The sequence below is a fragment of the Giraffa tippelskirchi genome, chromosome 5, assembly GCF_054371585.1.
Source record: "Giraffa tippelskirchi isolate mGirTip1 chromosome 5, T2T-mGirTip1v1.2.pri, whole genome shotgun sequence".
NCBI classification, from domain to species: Eukaryota; Metazoa; Chordata; class Mammalia; order Artiodactyla; family Giraffidae; genus Giraffa; species Giraffa tippelskirchi.
Window position 1 is genome coordinate 24,181,559 of NC_137279.1, and position 20,827 is coordinate 24,202,385.

At 35.4% G+C, this 20,827-nt stretch overlaps 1 protein-coding gene across 12 annotated transcripts in view; it reads right to left on the minus strand.

The window, feature by feature from the left end:
• RABGAP1L (RAB GTPase activating protein 1 like) overlaps nucleotides 1-20,827 on the minus strand; it is a 652,518-nt gene that overhangs the window by 384,959 nt on the left and 246,732 nt on the right. The window lies entirely within an intron of this gene.

A 20,827-nucleotide genomic window follows, 5' to 3' on the forward strand; every position in this document is an offset into this window, starting at 1 on the left:
CATAGGTCAATTTACATTTTTTAACTGAGTCTTGAGGGGATTCCACAAAAAAAAAAAAACTACCAAACTTAATCTGTGAAATTCAGAATCAATTCCTAGTTGATGACAGAGAGGTGGAAAAAAAGGTATATCAATCTACTCAGTGAGAGAGGGTGATGCTGAGCCACGATATTTTGGTAGGTACCTGCCAAATGCAGTAGTCATTCTGTGCAACCAGTAGGAGTATGAAGGTGGGTCATGGCTATAGAGAGAACTTGACCGTGCAACCACTGTCAAGAAATGATCAACACACAAGGCATGTTTGGGCGAAAGTTCTCAGTACCACTGAGAACTCCGCTCTTGTAGCTGTGAAACAATCAGAGCTTGTTTTTTCTTCTCAAGGCAGCTTAGTTCTATAGTACCTGGCCTTCTGGGCTTCAGGAGGGTAAGTAAGGTATGTTTGGCAGTGACAATCCCCAGTGAAGACAGCTGAGCCACTTCCCAGGATGCTGTCAGAAACTGGAACTGAGTGAAATTTTGTTTTCTTTCAGTATTGGTCTAGTGAACAATTTTGATATACTTGTTCTGTTCCAGTCCAAAGGGTTTAGAATAAAGTGTATGTCTGGTTCCAACTCACACTGAAATAATCAGTGTCTTAAAACTGATTAGTTTGGGGCTTCAGTGGGACAGAGCACTTATGACGAGGAATTCTTTCTGCAGAGCCTCTAAGATCTAGCCTCTCCCCAGGGCAGACACTTTCAGCAAAATTTAATACAATGACTCTCAATCTTTTGAGTGCAGAGAGAAATACTTAGTTAAAACTTCAGGTTCCAAAACAGCACATGAAAAGATGCTCAACATTGCTAACTATTAGAGAAATGCAAATCAAAACTACAGTGAGGTTATCAGCTCACAGCAGTCATCATCAAAAAGTCTACAAACAATAAAAGCTGGAGAGGTGCAGAGAAAAGGGAACTTGTCTACACCTATGGTGGGAAGGTAAACTGGCACAATCACTATGGAGAATAGTATGGAGGTTCCTTAGAAAACAAAAAATAGAGCTACTATATGATCCAGTAATCCCACTCCTGGGCATATACTAGGAATATATATACAAGATGGAATGTTACTCAGCCATAAAAAAGAATGAAATATTACCATCTGCAACAACATAGATGAACCTAGAGATTATCACATTAAGTGAAGCAAGGCAGGTAGAGAAAGATAAATACCTTAAAAAACTAAAAACAGAGCTACCATATGACCTAGCAAGTGCACTCCTGGGCATATACGGGAGAAAACCAAATTCAAAAAGATACACTCATTCCAACGTTCACTGCAGCACTATTTACAATAGCCAAGACATGAAAGCAACCTAAATGTCCATTAACAAAGGAATGGATGAAGACAACATGGTATACACACACAATGGAATACTACTCGGCCATAAAAAGAATGAAATAATGCCATTGCAGCAATACAGATGGATCTAGAGATTGTCAGACTGTATGGAGTCAGACACAGAAAGACAAATATCATATGATATTGCCTATACAGGGAATCTAAAAAAAATGGCACAAATGAACTTATTTACAAAACAAACAGAGTCACACACACACACACACACATACACATATATATATAGAAAACAAACATGGTTACCAGGAGTGGGGGGCTGGGGGTGGAAAAAGGAAGTGTAAATTGGGAGAACAAGATTGACATACACACACTGCTATATATAAAACAGATTAAAAGGATCTACTGTATAGCACAAGGAACTCTACTCAATATTCTCTAATAACTTATATAGGAAAAGAATCTGAAAAAGAATGAATATATATATATATATATGTATAAATGAATCACTATGCTGTATACCTGAAACTAACACAACACTGTAAATCAACTAAATTCAATTAAAAAAAAAAATCAGGTTCCAGAGACCCACATACCAAATATTCTGATGTAGGGGATCTAAGGTGGTTTCAGGTTATGCTCAGTTCTAGTAAGCACTATCAGAAAATCTGATGGAAACTGTTCATAGCCTACACTTCTGCAAAATGCTAGATTAGTGATTAATTCACATCAGAAAAGACCTCATTCATTAGAAAGTAGTAAAGACATCTTTGCTAGAAAGATATAGGCAACACAACTTTCTGATATTTGGTAACCAAATAATATCCCTTATCACCAATGTATTCATGTAAAATTATATATACACACACATATTTGAGCCTACTATTGAGGACAATAAATCAAAGCAGCGCTTATCTGACAATCAGCAATTTATGAGAGGCTCTTACACAGTTACAACTGTCATTTTCTAATATCAGTTAAAAAGACATGAGCATAAACACATACAAGCATGTGTTTGGTACAGTTATCTCAAATACATATGCCCTGTTCTTAGCTTTTGTATAAAGCACTTTGCTAATAGCATCCAAAAATTCTGGGGAAACAATCATACATTCTTAGAAATGTTCAAGCAAAGCTCCAAAATAATTATCAGTATAATCTACTCAAAAGCAAAAATACTCTCATTTTTGTCTAGTGCTCACCTAGAAATCCAAGGTAGACTGCCTACAAATACTTGTTGAACACCTATAACACGTAGGGTGCTACTTTGGGTGACAGGCATACAGTGATGAATGTGACAAAGTCCCTGTCCCCCTGGGATGGAAGGTTCTAGAAAGAGGAAACTGGAATGATTTTTACATACATATGTCAATGTCCAGTCCTTCTCCTCTGGGTTTTTAAAATTTTTTTTTTTAGATTCTTTTATGTCCAATGTCCAATGCTAGCCTAAAAAACTAACCACTATTTGAAATTCACTGTGCAATATTTATACGAAATACATGTCAATTCCATCATATGCTGCTAAGTCGCTTCAGTCGTGTCCAACTCTGCAACCCCATAGACGGCAGCTCACCAGGCTCCCCCGTCCCTGGGATTCTCCAGGCAAGAACATTGGAGTGGGTTGCCATTTCCTTCTCCACTGGATGAAAGGGAAAAGTTAAAGTGAAGTCGCTCAGTCATGTCCAGCTCTTAGCGACCCCATGGACTGCAGCCTACCAGGCTCCTCCGTCCATGGGAGTTTCCAGGCAAGAGTACTGGAGTGGGTTGCCATTGCCTTCTCCAATTTCATCATATGGATCCTGTTTAATTTTACCTCATCAATAATACCTGTTTAAACTCAAAGTAGTTAGTAAGTATATACTCTGCTATAACACTAGAAGATTATAAAACCAATGTGGAATGTGAATCCATTGTTGAATAACGATCAGGATGAATTCTCATAAAAAACTAAAGCACATTTTAAATGTATACAATTTTGTCAATTATATCTCAATAAAATTATATATCAATAAAGCTTATGGTAATGGGCAAATGATTGTTAATAGGGGGAGCCCAACTTGTTCTAACTCTGTGTGATTGCAAATATAACTTTTTGTGCACTGAATTGGTATTTTACAAAAGCTAGAGGTGAAAAGATGGTAAAATTGGGATATCAGAGCATAAGGATAATGACTATTTGCATTTTAATATTTTAAAGTAGTTTTCTGTTTAATTAAAATCAAATTACAAATTTAATTTTTAATTAAAAAATTACAAAAATATAATTTTTATAAATATGGATGACAGAAAAATGAAATAAATTACTAATAGAAGCTCTGATGTACCCCACACACACATATAAACAGCAGAATTATTTAATATAAAATCAGTCTTATTTTTTTGGTGTATAAACTCTCTTACAGAATGTCATCATTAAGTCATTAAATAAACTGGAGCACTATGGTGCTCTCACACACAAAATAAGAATACTAAAATTCCTGTTCATTTATCCTTATTCATAAGTATCTTTATGTAACCTTTAGACTTAGAAACACAGAGTAAGTGAGTGAAAGTGGAAAGTCGCTCCATCGTGCCCGACCCTTTGAGATCCCCTGGACTATACCATCCATGGAATTCTCCAGGCCAGAATACTAGAGTGGGTAGCCATTCCCTTCTCCAGGGGATATTCCCAACCCAAGGATCGAACCCTAGTCTCCCACATTGGAGGCAGATTCTTTACCAGCTGAGACACCAGGGAAGCCTCGAAACACAGAAGAAACTTTTAAAACACATGCATTGTAGAGAAATATCAGGAAAGAGACAAAAGCTGACCTTAAATAACAATCAAAATATTTCAGACACAAAAACATTAAAATAACCTCTTTATAATATACATATCCCACATTTATAACTGTGAAATGGCCAGAAAACAAAACATATGATCAAAAAAGTCTCTTCTAACTCTTAAGATTCCATGATTTTATAGTATTTATAAAATGCTAACATTTTCTTATCGAGGCAAATTTGCCAACTTTAGTCATGAGTCTCCTCAATTCTCTGACTTTGAAAATCTCCTCTACAGCAACCCTCTATTAGTTTCCCAAGGAGAGATGACAAACAAAAGGAAGGAACAGCAGCTTCAGGTTAACTGCTAAATATAGGGGGAAACAGAGAGCCAGCATCTGTTGGAGTTGAAAGGAAACCATTCTGGAGTCAGACAAAACTGGATTTAAATTCTGTAGATTCTGCTACTTAGTAGATATGAGATGATGTAGGCATTTAAATTTCAAGGCTTAATACATCTGCCTGTGAAACAGACTTACTAAATAGTTGAATAAAATAATATACAGAAGACATTTTCATAATGCTTGTTACAGAGTAGCTGTGTTGTAAGTATTATTTCTCGTCCTCAATATATTTTTTATTGAAGTGCTGATTTACAAAGTTGACTTACAAGGTTATGCTCCCTGCTATAATTTTATTTTCTGTGTTTAAAAAGATGAGAACCATGGCTAAGTGAAACATCCAAGCAACTTGCAATTTTAGTTTCAGCATCCCATGCCCATGTCTCACTTTCAACTAGGCTTGAACAAAGAAAAACTAAGGTAGCTATTAAAAGATCAGATTAATCTTTGAGAAATTGTGGACCAGCAGAAAGATGATGACTAGAAGAAAGACAAAGTTTAAGCTGTCAATACGAAAATACAGATTTCTGATATACTAAGTTCTATGCTTCAGCTAGTAAAATTCTAGACAGATGGCTTATAAAATTTAAGTAACAAAGATGTTTCACTGTGTTCACCCCTGGAAAAAAAATAGCAACAATTTAACTGTGTTTATCTTTGTGTACATGCACGTGCATTTAACCGGTTTCAATTCGGAAAACCTGAGACAGAACATATTTAATTTCTGCAGGGCTAACAACAATGATGACAGCAGCTGTTGCCAACATTTACTGGACTCTTTCATACGCCAGGCATTATGACAGGTGATTTATATTCATTATTGCATGCACTCCCATGAAGCAGGTATTAATCAAGGTTCAGAGAGGTTAGGTAACATGCCCAATACTACACAGATAACAAGACAAAAACGAAAAACTAAAACCCAGATTGGTTTGACTATGGAATGACTGAATTACTATGCTTCGCTCTCATTAGCAAACATCTTATGAAATAATTGACAATAAGAAGGAAAAAATGAGGATGACTCTGTTGTTGAAACAGCTAAGTATATCTGGGATATATCTGGGATATATCTGGTATATATATATATTTTGTAAACTGGAATTACCAATTCATTTGAGACTATAGTTGGTGAAACAAGGCATTACTGCTACGAATAAACCAATCCCTGCACTATGCTGTGCTTAGTTGCTCAGTCATGTCAGATTCTTTGCGACCCTGCAAATGTAGCCCGCCAGGCTCCTCTGTCCATGGGGATTCTCCAGGCAAGAATGCTGGAGTGGGTATCCATTCCCTTCTCCAGGATCTTTTCAACCCAGGGATCAAATGCAGGTCTCCTGCATTGCAGGCAGGTTCTTTACCATCTGAGCCACCAGGGAAGCCCACAAATACTGCAGTGGGTAGCCTATCCCTTCTCCAGGGGAACTTTTCAACCCAGGAATCAAACTGGGGTCTCCTGCATTGCAGGTGGATTCTTCACCAGCTGAGCTACCCTGTTTTATTTTCTTCATGACATTTATTATAATCCAAAATTACCTTATGTTTTACTTCTCAAAGTCTTAACTTGGAATACTTTTTGTTTACCTCCATTTGCACAGAAACCCTATGAGAGAAGAGAGTTAGTCATTCTTAATCACCACCATATTCCAAGTATTTCAAACCGACTTGCACCTAAGAGGTACTCAATAAATATCTATTGAATGAACAAATGAGCAAAGTGCAGGGAAATAAAGACATTTAATCTGGGAAGAGGAGGAAGATATAAATGCAGTTTTCACATATCAAAAGACCTATATCAAAAAAGGAGAAGACCTATTTCTGTTTTCTGCAGAAAGATTACATAGGATCAAATGACAGACATTTCAAGAAAAAAAGATTTGGGCTCATAATTAAGAAACATCTTCTAAGTCATACAGCTGTGTAACAATGGAAAGGGCAATCTTACTAGTCACAAAACGATTCCTAGGGTAGGAGGTTGTGTCCATAAGCTATCAGTTAACCTAAATCTATGATTTAGAGTACATTAAGAATATAATAAGATGATACATCGGAGAAGGCAATGGCAACCCACTCCAGTACTCCTGCCTGGAAAATCCCATGGATGGTGGAGCCTGGTAGGCTGCAGTCCATGGGGTCGCTAAGAGTCGGACATGACTGAGCGATTTCACTTTCACTTTTCACTCTCATGCATTGGAGAAGGAAATGGCAACCCACTCCAGTGTTCTTGCCTGGAGAATCCCAGGGACGGCGGAGCCTGGTGGGCTGCCGTCTATGGGGTCGCACAGAGTCGGACACGACTGAAGCGACTTAGCAGCAGCAAGATGATACATGAAGACTGAAAGAAAGTGATCTAAGTGATTACTCAGAGACGGTATCTTGAAAGACAGTCAAGAAAAAAATCAGTACAAATTGGATTCTGAATGAAATGGTGAGGGAGAAGAAAAAGTTCTGATAGACTTTTGTCCAATGAGCATTTACTAAATACAGAGCTGTAAGCTGGAGGTCTAGGAAGACTCTAGGAAGGCACCAATGAAATTAATAAGAAAACAAAATACAACAAAAGGAGATGGTCAGTATAAGGAATCAGTTGGCAATAATGAATTCCTTCTGTAATTGTTTGGGTTTAAATTTTTATGAGAAATCCAGAATAAAAAGGCAAAATATGTGTGACAAGATAAAGGTATAAGGCCAGATTTGAAAAGCATGATTTGAAAATATTTACCAAAGAATTGTACTTCAAGCCCTGAGAATGGATGAGCTTTCTGCAGAAATACTCAAAGGGAGCAATAAATTAAAGAAAGGGAGAACATCAAAACTATAGCTCTGGAAGGACCATTTTTAAAGGCCAACTAATCGTTCATTTGTCCTTGGGTAGAAGTTCACTTAAAAATCCCAAAGGTCATTCCATCTTTGTAAAAACCTGCACCAAAATGCATTCCTAAAAATCCCCCTGCAAAATATATTCCAAACAGTAAAGATATTTGTATTAAAATCTTTCTACATTTTAAATGTAGTTATGGAATACAAATGGTAAATTTTCTTTTAGCAAATGCTATAAAATAATTGCATATTAAATTATACTTTGATTTGATAAACAGATAAGCAGAAGAACTTAAACACTTTTTTCCTGAATTTGTAATTCAACACATAAGTTTAGAAAATAACACATTATCTTCTGACAAGTCCAAAATATCTATCTGTATTGTATCAAATTAAGTACTTCACAAATGGTGAAAAAAGGTTTCTGCATTTCCATATATGCCCCAATGTTCTAAAATAAATAGTATCTTTCTGCATCAAATTGAGACATTATAATCAACGAAATTTAATTATAAAGATCTAGTTGTTTTTTTCCAAACTGTGATTTTTGTTGTTGTTGTTATTGTTAATTCTTTTCTCAATCTTACTTAATCATAAACAATGTTAACATAATGATAAAAATTATAGGAAAACTAGGTTTTAAAAACTGTGGCGCATCTTTGTAATTTAGTCCCAATTGGAAGACTGGAAACTACAAAGTTAGTAAGTATATTGCAATTAGTAATCAGGAAGAGAAAGGAGAGGCAAATTAGTACCAAAATACTACATCACTAAAACTGTTGTTTAGAAGCAATGAATATAAGTAGTAAGGAAAGGTGTATTTCAAATAAAAGGTCTACTGCTGTAAAAAATAAAAGGTCTCATCTAATTGAAGAGGCCTATATTCAGTTATTTCTATGAGCATAAAAAGAACTGAATGCCTCCCTCGGTGTATACTGTAGGAAAGTATACTCTATCAATATCCTAAAACATTTAAACTATATATATATATATATGTATGTGTATGACATTTCTATAAGTAAATATCAATATAACATAATGTATAAAAAAAGTTAATATAGCAAGCCTAAGACTACTTACCTTTGAACAGCCTCCTTGTAAGGTTAGCCTTTGGCTAACTTCTGGGAACATGGAGGATAAACAGTTCCCTACAATCATATAAAACTTCCCCCTAAATGATAAGGAACTCATTATACTTGGACTGTGTGTGCAAACAATATGGTTTAAGCTAAATATGTTTTCCTCTGGGAATCTAGGACTTTAGTAGGTACAAGGAGAGAATGCCTACATGACCAGCCCCAGGTAAAATCCCTGAGAGTTGAGTCTTTAATTAGTTTCACTAATAGACAACATTTTGCACATGTTGTCACAACTCACTGGAGGAATTAAGTGCATACTATGTGACTCCACCGGGAGAGGACTCTTACAACCTTCTGTCTGATTTCCTTTGCTCATTTTGCTTTATATGCATTTGCTGTAATAAACCTTAACCATGAGTACAATTTACTAAATCTTATGAGTACTTCCAACAGAACACCAAGCCTGAGGATGATCTCAGGGATCAATAATAAAGACAGTTTGAGACTCTTTGATTACTAAACATTGATTTACACATTAAAGATGCTTATCACATATGCAGATGGCAGAAGCTTAATGAATATATTGGAAGATACAGTGAAGTATCAAAAACGCTTGAACAACTGAGTCGATTCTAACAAAATGAAATTAAGTGAGATAAAGACAGTCTAGGATTATGTTTTTAAAAAACAACTCAACATATGTATACCTATGGCTAATTCATGTTCATGTTTGGCAGAAACCAACAAAATTCTTTAAAGCAACTGTGTGTGTGTTACTTGCTCAGTTGTGTCCAACTCTTTGCAACCCCATGGGATGTAGCCCACCAGGCTACTCTGTCCATGAGATACCTTCAATTAAAAAATAAATAAAATTTTAAAAAAAGAGGGAGGGGAAAAAAACAACACAAGCTACTATACATGTAGGAAGAAGGAACTTGTAATTAAGTAAGTATGAAAAAGACTTGAGGGTTTATTGAAAATAAACCCATATATTAATATAATATATAATTAATATAAACCCATATATTAAATGGTAAGATATAACTATCAAAGATTCCCAATTTACTTCTGTGCTAACTAAAAAGCATACTGTATATAAACTAAGAGTAAATAATAGCCCAATTCTCCTCTGTTACTGGTCATATCACATATAGAAAATTCTATTTAACCATTTAAAGAAGAATATATTATAGCACATTCATGGCAAAGCTGGTGATGAGCTCCAAAACCATATTTTACAAGGAATAGCTCAAGACTAAAAGAAGAGTGGAGACAGGCACAATGGTTCTACTAACATATATAGAAAGTTCTTGGGTAAAATATAAATTTTAATTTTTTCCATATAATCACAAGGAAAAGAAATCAGGAAGACATTCATTCAAGTTGCATATAAATAAAAAAATTATCTAAAATTCAAAGCTACCCCAAAGATCACTCACCCTCCTCTAAAACACATATTTGAAGCCTAAATGTCCACTTAATGTGGGTTCTGGAAGGAAGAATTCAATTAGGTAGATAGCTATATTAAATATAACTTAAATAATCTTTCACTTCTTCTAAATACTCTTTTCCATAGCTCCTTCATGTATACTCTACCAGAAAGGCAGGGGGGAAAGGATTTTGAAGTAATCTTCAGTCCAACTGCACCCTTAACTGAGTTGGGGAGAAAAGGGATAAGACCTCAAAATACAGTTAAGCCAAATTGTTCAATTCAATTCAACTCAACAAATAAATGATGTACTATAATAGAGAGCCCTTTAGATTCAGCTCAACAAAGAACTGAGTAGCCACCATGTACAAAGCACTCTAAGAAACCAGGGCAATGTAAAAGAATGGAGAGAAAAGCTGGACTTACAAGCATCCCCTGGCTCCTTAGACATTCATATCAGGTGTCACGGCTCCAAAGTGGTAAAGCCTCTCACTGGCTTACCACAGCTCCAGTCACCACTGTGGGAACGATGGTTTTGAAGGTTAGAAAAATCCCAAGTATCAAAACCAGGCCTGGGGTTCTCAACCATTAACAGCTTATGTCTTAAGGTCCACCCCCAAAGACACAGGCCTCCAAAGTGTCTGCTTGAGAAAAGATCCTCCCCCACAGCTGTAACAGAGGCAGAGGAATGCAAGAGGGAAAATGTTCTAAGTCTTTCTCAAACCCTAATATAGGTGGCTGTGTGACACACACAGCATGCTTCCCACCAAAAAAAGAAAGAAAGAAAGAAAGAAAGAATTTGAGTACCATGGTTTAAATGAGGCTCAGCAGATCCATCCCAGTTTTAAGGGTTTTAGTGTTTTTTTCAATGCATGGAAGATAAATACCACAAAAAACACATTAAACAAAGCAACCTCTTTCAGGGGCTCAGAGGAGATAAAGTGAAAGTCAATTCTCTTAATTTACTTGTTAATGTAGAATTGCTGCTGGAAAGTTTGTGGTGAAACAGGTAGACTCGTTACTATTTGAACCACCAGGGAAGCCCTAAGGGTAGGCTGATGGTTGTTAGTGTGAAAATAAACTGGCTCACTTCTTTTAGAAAATTTGGCACCATGTATAAGTCATTTTAATAATATTCAGTATTTCTCTTTCTTAAAAATTGGAACAAAATAATACTAAATACTAAAACTTATTTATAAAATGTTCATAAAGAGTATGCAATAACATAGAAAAATGCTTAAGATATAAATAACTACATTAAAAACCCTTTACATAGAAAAAATCCTGGTCCATGGTAGAAAATGATACGGGGGAAAAACAAATGAAGAGTTTTTATATCTATGTGTTAATATTATATAGAATTATGAGTGATTTACTCTCTTTTTTATCCTTCTAAATACTCCTATATTTCCTGCTGGCTCAGACAGTAAAGAGCTTGCCTGCAATGCAGGAGACCCGGCTTCAGCCCCTGGGTAAGGAAGATCCCCTGGAGAAAGAAATGGCAACCCATTCCAGTATTCTTGCCTGGAAAATCCCATGGTCAGAAGGAAGAGCCTGGTGGGCTATACCCTATGGGGTCGCAAAGAGTCAGACACAACTGAGAAACTAACACACATATATTTCTTTAAGGAATAATACTTGTTTAAAGATTAAAAATAAAAACTGAAATGAATTCTGACTGAGGATGAAAAAGGGACAATTAGCTATGTGGAAGCAATGAGAATTAGAAGAGGCAGACTATTATTCAACATAGTTTTGGAAGTCCCAGCAGGGCAATTAGAGAAGAAAAAGAAATCTAGATTGGAAAAGAAGAAATAAAACACTGTTTGCAGACATGATACTATACACAGAAAACCCTAAAGATACCACCAGAAAATCACCCGAGTTAATCAATGAAATCTATAAAGTGGTAGGATATAAAATTAATATACAGAAATCCTTTGTATTCCTATACACTAGCAACGAAAAATCAGAAAGAAAAATTAAGGAAACAATCCCATTCACCATTGCAACAAAAAGAGTAAAATACCTAGGAATAAACTTATCTTAGGAGACAAAAGATCTGTATGCAGAAAACTATAAGACACTGATGAAAGAAATCAAAGATGACACAAACAGATGGATATATATATATATATATATATGTGTATATATATATATATATGGATATATATATATATATATATATATATATAGTGAAAATGACTATGCTCCTCAAAGCAATCTACAGAGTCAAGTAATTCCTATCAATTTACCAACAGCATTTTTCAGAAAACTAGAAGACAAGCTTTACAATTTTTATGGAAACACAGAACACCCCCAATAGCCAAAGCAATCTTGAGAAAGAAAAATGGAGCTGGAGGAATCAGACTCCCCAACTTCAGATTGTATTACAAAGCTACAATCATGAAAACAGTATGATACTGGCAGAAAAATAGAAATATAATCAATGGAAGAGGATAGAAAATCCAGAAATAAACCTATGTACCTATGGTCAATTAATCCATGACAAATGTCGGAAATACAGCCTCTTCAACAAATGGTGCTGGCAAAACTGGACAGCTACATGTAAATAAGTGAAATTAGATCATTCTTTAACACCTGACACAAAAATAAGCCCAAAATGGATTAAAGACCTAAATGTGAGACTGGACATTAAAAAACTTTTAGAGGAAAACATAGGCAGAACACTCTCTGACAAAATCGCAGCAAGATACTATTTGTCTCCCAGAATAATGGAAATAAAAACAAAAATAAACAAATGGGAACTAATTAAACTCAATGACACTTTTGTACTATGTTGAATACTGAACATTTCCTTCCCTTTCACTTTAATAACTTTTCAAATATCCCAAGGTATTCTCTGAGACTAAAGCAAGCAAACACATAGCTAAATATTTAGGTCAATTCATCTTTAAAATTGGCAACCCACTCTAGTATCCTTGCCTGGAGAATTCAATGGACTGGCGGGCTACAGTTCATGGGGTTTCAAGAGTTGGACATAATTTAGCAACTAAACCATCATTTTTAAAATGCATCAAGTTCTCTAATTCTTCAATCTATTACATTGCTCCTAAAATTGTTTTGCAATCTCTACCTCAAATTCTAGAAATTAGATAGTCTGCCCCTTAGCTTGCTTCCCACAATTCAATAAATTACTCTCTGGACTTAAAAGCATCCAGGAATATCTGCAGAACCACAATTTATGTCACATAAAACAAAAACAACAAATATTTATTATCCTAATCTATTGATACAAAATGCAAACATACCTGGCTAATTCAGATTTCAATAATTTGAATTTTGCAATGACTCATCTTGCAAATCTTTTTAATGAGTACCATAAGTTAAATGATCAAAATTCTCACAAAAACCTTAAATGTTTAAGACAAACTTTTCAAATAACTCAGTAGAATTCAGTTATATTCAGTTGATGTATACACTAGAAACTAAGGAAATAGTACATCTAAGGACATTTATAAGGCAATCCTGTGTTAGCCTAATTAGAGCTCCTTTAATTTTTCTATAACTATATTATTTCACTGAAAGAAAACTGAATTATACATTAATAGGGTTTTATGTAAAAGTATCACTAATTTAGACTGCTTTCTCTGATTCCCTGAGTACAATCTTTTAGACTATACACAACACAGCACTTCATAAAGCACAGTAGCCAGAAATGTCAAGACCTTTTCTATCATTAGGTTCAGAAAAAACCATCCTATTATGACTTCAACAACACTGCAAATCCATTATAAAGAATATTCAGAACATAAAGTGTGCAGCTATGACATGTTTACTTTTCAAAAGCAGATATATATATGTACTAGTGTGTTTTTGACAATTCTTCATCATTAAGGAGAGGGAGCAACAGAGGACAAGATGGATGGATGGCATGACCAACTCAATGGACCTGAGTTTGAACAAACTCCGGGAGATACTGAAGTACAGGGAAGCCTTATATACTGCAGTCCATGGAGTCACAAAAAGTTGGACACAATTTAGTGACTGAACAACATCATCATCGTCATTAAGGGTACAGTTTTTAAATACATAACTAACACTGCTCAATTCAGTCTACATCTCTCTGAATAAATTCAGCAGATGTTTTTAAACTGTTGTGTTTTTAAAAAGATAGGTAAATTTTATAACCCTCTATGGATAAGAAATTTCTTTAAGAAATTAGTGCTGAGAATACATCTCATTAAAATTTTCCATGACCTCAAAATCCCACCTTCAATTTAAAACTTCATATGGAATTTTTCCTGTATTAACTAAGTCAGTCCTCATTTTCTACTCAATGAAAAAGGGTCAGATCCTTCAACCACCAACCATTCATAAATACATTATTCAAGAACTTTATCACAGGCAAAAACATTGCTGCACAAGCTATATGGTCAGTGATATCTTTGTCTGGCTATGTGATCTTGTGAGGGTCACTTAAAAATCTTATCTCAGATTTCTACATGTAAAATGAGATAGGGTTTACTCACAGAAGCTTTTAGAATACATTTAATTCATAATGCCAAGGGCATTATACATGTTCAAAAGCATTTTAAGCTTTTTCAAAACTTAATGTGCAGTATTTTATAATAATTTCTTAACACATATGACAGAGAGGCAAGTACTTGTCTCCAATCTCCTCAATGCACACAGAATCATTTTAATATATCCCATATTAACATTCCCAAACTAACACATCACTGGTAATCTCAACAAAGAATGTTACTTCAAATCCTAATAAGTTTTCTATTAAAAAATACATGTACCTTTAACTATAGCAAAAGTAAACACTCTACAATGACTGCAAATTGAAAATACAAGGATTTTTTCTCAGTCTGTAACAGGTGCTTCCCTGGTGGCTCAGTGGTAAAGAATCTGCCTGCCAATGTAGGAGACATGGGTTTTGATCCCTGGGTCAGGAAGATTCCCTGGAGAAGGTAATGGCAACCCACTCCAGTATTCTCGCCTGGGATTCCCATGGACAGAGGAGTCTGGCGGGCTACAGTCCACGCGGTTGCAAAAGAGTCGAACATGATTTTTAAGCATTATAACAAATACACATATATCCACATGCACACACCTTTTTATCTTGTCCCATAAATAAATGCTACCGCAAGATGTTCTGGACTTCAAAATCTATAAAAGTATATCAAGGTATAGTCCTTTAATAAATTAAAATTTTTTGTTCAATTTTTACTATTAAATCACACATAGAAACTGAGAAGGTAGGGATGATAAATGATGCTGATTACTGAAATAACAGAAGCCATTATAAGTTCCATTTAATAATAATACATTCTAAATATAAATCTTCAAAACGTACTTTTCCAGGGTTATCTCCAAGTAAGTATACCTAAAAATCCAGTAATCTTTTAAGATCTTGGAGAGCAAGAAGTTAAATGCATATTTATTTGTAATTTTTCTTAAATTTTAAAATCTAATTTATGGCAAGAACATTTCACAAAAACCTAGATGTACATTATACAGAAGTTGTTTTCTTACAAATAAGAAATTGTAATTTGCAATTGGCAAGGAATTCTAAAGACAGAATTTTGAAACTTTTCTTTGCCAAAATACTCACAAGAAAAATCCAAATAACAATTTAACTTGTTAAAATATTAAAACAAGGACTTTAGGATTTTTTTAACCTATTGCACAAATTATCTTTTAACCTTGGCAAAATCTATCATTTATAGTATCAATTTTACAAATATCATTTTTAATTACAAAACCTGTGGAGGAGTAAATGAAATAATTATGAAGAGGCTAATTATTATTATAAAATGTATACTCTAAAAATGCCTATTTTAAAATTCAGACGTTATTAGGAATATAAGTAACTGTTGTTTTTTTTTTATAAATTTATTTATTTTAGTTGGGGGCTAATTACTTTACAATATTGTAATAGTTTTTGCCATACATTGACACGAATCAGCCATGGGTTTACATGTGTTCCCCTTCCTGGACCCCCCACCCACCTCCCTCCCCATCCCATCCCTCTGGGTCATCCCATTGCCCCGGCCCTGAGCCCTTGTCTCATGCATCAAACATGGAATGGTGTTCTGTTTCACATATGACAATATACATGTTTCAATGCTATTCTCCCAGAACGTCCCACCCTCACCTTCTCCCTCAGAGTCCATAAAATTGTTCTATGCATCTGTGTCTCTTATTCTGTCTCGCATATAGGGTTATTGTTACCATCTTTCAAATTCCATATATATGCATTAGTATACTGTATTGTTGTTTTTCTTTCTGGCTTACTTCACTCTGTATAATGGGCTCCAGTTTCATCCATCTCAGTAGAACCGATTCAAATGTATTTTTTTTAATGGCTGAGTAATATTCCATTGTGTATATGTACCACAGCTTCCTTATCCATTCGTCTGCTGATGGACATCTAGGTTGCTTCCATGTCCTGGCTATTGTAAACAGTGCTGCGATGAACATTGGGGTACACGCGTCTCTTTCAATTCAAAACTGTATGTTACACAGAGTATATACACGACACTTGGTCTTGTCAGGCATAACCTCAGACAAATGCACAGGTCATTTCTTGCTACAGTCTGCACTGCATTCAAAGATACATTTTGAACTTTAAAGAACAGACTATATAATTTTGTACTTGATTTTTTTTATGTGTGGGCCTTCCACTGAAAATAATGTCATCTCTTTGAATTTATAGAGTATATTTGAGTAGTTTTAACCAGCATCAACATCATTTCCACTTGCTTAAGTAGAAAACATAAAATAAAATTGGAGTCAGATTTCTAAACTCAAAGAGAAACGTGATTTATTTTGCATTTGGATAAAGGAGCATTTGGGGAAATTTTAGAATTTAAGGAAATAATTCCATTCAATAAATTCTATCACTATGCACTATGTTTATTCTTGATACTTATCACCTGCAGATTTTGAAATTTTACAATCTCCAAAATTAATCTGATCTCATTTATGATAGTGAAGATACTGATATCACATATGCCTTTCATGTTAAACACCCATCAGACATAACAATCTCCATTTGAATTTATTACTCTGATTTTCTTCACCTTAATAGAGAATCATATGTGAAAATAAATTAAAAGTTATCATTAAAAAGTTACAGATATGATCTTTGGGGATGGGGGGGCTAAAAACAGAATCTTGCCTATCTGTGAAATAGGCAGCTAATGCACAAGCTGGACTCTACTTCCCTAATGCAAGGTCATCCTTCTGTTATTTAAAGATGTGAAAAATGCATTTTAAAATGCATTAACGGTGCATTTTAAAAAAATGGTGCATTAAAAAAAAAGTGGTAGGTAACAGAGATCCACTTTAGATTCAGCAAATAACACTTTAAAATGATTGTGCTGAAGCGAAATTATATCAAGAACATCTAATATCACAAACAGAAAGGCATCAAATGTTTCTGAAAATTTTACATGTAATAACAAATATTATACAAGTCAGAAACTACATAAATTGTCTTTAAAAGAAAATTGTATTGAGACAAAATTAGCTAATGTTACTTGTAAAATCAAAACTTCTGTGAAACATCAAAAAAGTTTTTAAACAGCACACTTAATAAGACAATTTTCCAATTATAAAAGCAGTAAAGATTCACTATAAAAAAGTTTTGAACAGAATATTAATAAAGAAGGAAAACCTAATCACATCACTTTTAATATTTTAAAAGAATTGCTTACACTATTAAATAAAGTTAAAATATTTTAAATTATAGAGCAAAACTAGCACTGGATAAACCTTACATTTATAAGAAACACTGAAAGGAGGATTATCTTTTCTCTTCAAATCATTTTTCCTCAATGTCCACAAATTTGGTTGTTGATTATGCAAACTTTCTACACATCCTCCCTAATCTTAAAGTTTTACTCAGGGAAAGGAGCAACTGTTGGACCCTACACATCAGAACAGAGCATCAACTCAGTAACAAAGGCTCTGTGCACTGTGATGGCCCTTCCTGGACAGAAAGGATGCTATGCTCAGCACATTATACAAGAAAATTCCCCACATCTTAATTTCCTCTGTTTATCACACATTTATATCTTTTTCACATCTAATGATTACCTTCCAGGGTAGGGAGAGATGGAGGAAAGTCATTTAATTTAAGGCAACAACTTCATTTCTAATTTTATATAATGAATGATATAAAGAGAGTAAATCTACTTAAAATCTTTGTTTCTTCCAGGTAACATGTTTATGACAAAATATCTTAAATTCCATGTTTGTATACGAGGAAAACTAAAACGCAAAGACAAATGGCAAGGTACTCCTGAACAATGCTTTCCTACTATTGCCAACGTGATGAAAGAAAAATGTTTAAGTATGTTGTATTAAATATATAACTAATATAATTTTTGTATTTACTATATTAAATAAAGTGTTAGTCTCTCAGTCATGTCCAACTCTTTGCGACCCTATGGACTGTAGCCCGCCAGGCTCCCTGTCAATGGAATTCTCCAGGCAAGAATACTGTAGCAGGTTGCCATTTCCTTCTCCAGGAGATGTTTCCAACCCAGGGATCAAACCCAGATCTCTTGCATTGTAGGCAGATTTTTTACCAGCTGAGCCACCAGGGATGTAGGTTAATCTCAGAGTCATCCTGTCTCATCCCATCATCTGCTTGCTGGATATCTTTCATCTCCAATGATGTCTTCATGAACAACTATTCCTGGGAAAAGAGCTTACACAAATTATGGAAGCTTTCTACATTTAAAAATATCTGGTGGTTTAGTCGCTAAGTCATGCCTGACTCTTGCAACCCCATCAACTGTAGCCTGCCAGGTTCCTCTGTCCATGGGATTCTCCAGGCAAGAAAACCAGAGTTGGTTGCCATTTCCTTCCCCAGGGGATCTTCCCAACCCAGGAATCGAACCTGGGTCTCCTGCATTGCAGGCAGATTCTTTACCACCTGAGCTCTGAGGGAAGCCTGGGTTTAGGCCAAATCCAAGTTTAACAGATTTGGTAAAAAAAAAAAAAAAAAAAGCCATTTTATATAACTCTAAATTGTTACAAAATACAACTTCCTTATCAGAATCAGTCATCTTTAACTTGTGATAGGAATAAATATGGCAGCCACAAAGACAATAAAACAGCAGCTACCACAATTCGAACCCTTTGCATGAGTCAGGAGCCATGCTGAATACAGACTGCTTTATCTCATTTAATCTTTATATCCAGCCTACTAAGAAGGTACAAGTCTCTGGATCTTTCTGATTCAGACGAGAAAACTGAAGACTTGGAACATTTAGTATCTTACCAGGGAGAAGGCAATGGCAACCCACTCCAGTACTCTTGCCTGGAGAATCCCTTGGACAGAGGAGCCTGGTAGGCTGCAGTCCATGGGGTCGCTAGGAGTCACACACAACTGAGCAACTGAGCGACTTCACTTTTCACTTTCATGCTTTGGAGAAGGAAATGGCAACCCACTCCAGTATTCTTGCCTGGAGAATCCCAGGGACAGGGAGCCTGGTGGGCTGGCTGCTGTCTATGGGGTCGCACAGAGTCAGACACGACTGAAGCGACTTAGCAGCAGCTAGGGCTAAACAGCTTATGAGGTCCAGGCTTCACAAATTCATAGGTTACAAAGCCTTACGACACTATATAACTTCAGAAACAACTCCACAGATAATAGAACCTTTAGAAATAGACTACAGCATTATTGTTTGCCTGTCATCTATAACAAAATTGGAATAATTACCACAGAATACAGCATAGTAGTTAAGAATGATGGTTATGCTTTCTATTCTTAAAACATATTCATCTTAAAAAGGCAGAATAGTTTCAAAATAAATATTACCTTATTACAAAACATGTATTAAATCAAAAGGAAGTTAAGTGGCTTATCCTGGCATTGCCCACAAAACATTAAAATAAGTGAAGAATCTAAACCAAGGACTTGCCTTCTAGAGGCTTTCCTTTCAGCCTATAACAAAGCTTTCCTTCTCCACCCTTTGTCTTCAAAAAAAAATCGTTAAGAAATTTATAGAGACTTGGAAAAGATACGCAATGAAAACTTAACAGAAATGAACAAAGGGACTGTCAAGGGAATGTCATGCCCCAGGGCTTCAGTTTGATTAAAGACTAACTGGTAAGTGTGGGCTTATCAGATTGCTACTTTAATAAAAGAAAGTTTTAAGATCAAAGAAAAAGATATCACAAGGAAAGAACTGAAGCAAAGATTTAGGTGAGGAAAAAAAAAACTGAAACAAGCTTTGCAGGGAAAAGGTAAAGACAGAGGTACAAGGTTTGAAGGCTTTGGGGGGAAAAGGCAGGGTAGCAAAATGGTTATGTGAGTGTGGACGAACCTCTACCACTGACCAAGAGACTGACCTTGGATAAATCACTTTTCTTTGGTTTCCCCATCTTTAGGATGGGAATAAAAACAGTACCTATCTCCAAGGGTTGCAATGAGAATTAAAAGTCATCACTGCCATATGACCCAGCAATCCCACTGCTGGGCATACACACCGAGGAAACCAGAATTGAAAGAGACGCGTGTACCCCAATGTTCATCGCAGCACTGTTTACAATAGCTAGGACATGGAAGCAACCTAGATGTCCATCAGCAGACGAATGGATAAGGAAGCTGTGGTACATATACACAATGGAATATTACTCAGCCATTAAAAAAAATACATTTGAATCGGTTCTATTGAGATGGATGAAACTGGAGCCCATTATACAGAGTGAAGTAAGCCAGAAAGAAAAACACCAATACAGTATACTAATGCATATATATGGAATTTGAAAGATGGTAACAATAACCCTATATGCGAGACAGAATAAGAGACACAGATGCATAGAACAGTCTTATGGACTCTGAGGGAGAAGGTGAGGGTGGGACGTTCTGGGAGAATAGCATTGAAACGTGTATATTATCATATGTGAAACACAACACCATTCCATGTTCGATGCATGAGACAAATGCTCAGGGCCGGGGCAATGGGATGACCCAGAGGGATGGGATGGGGAAGGAGGTGGGTGGGGGGTCC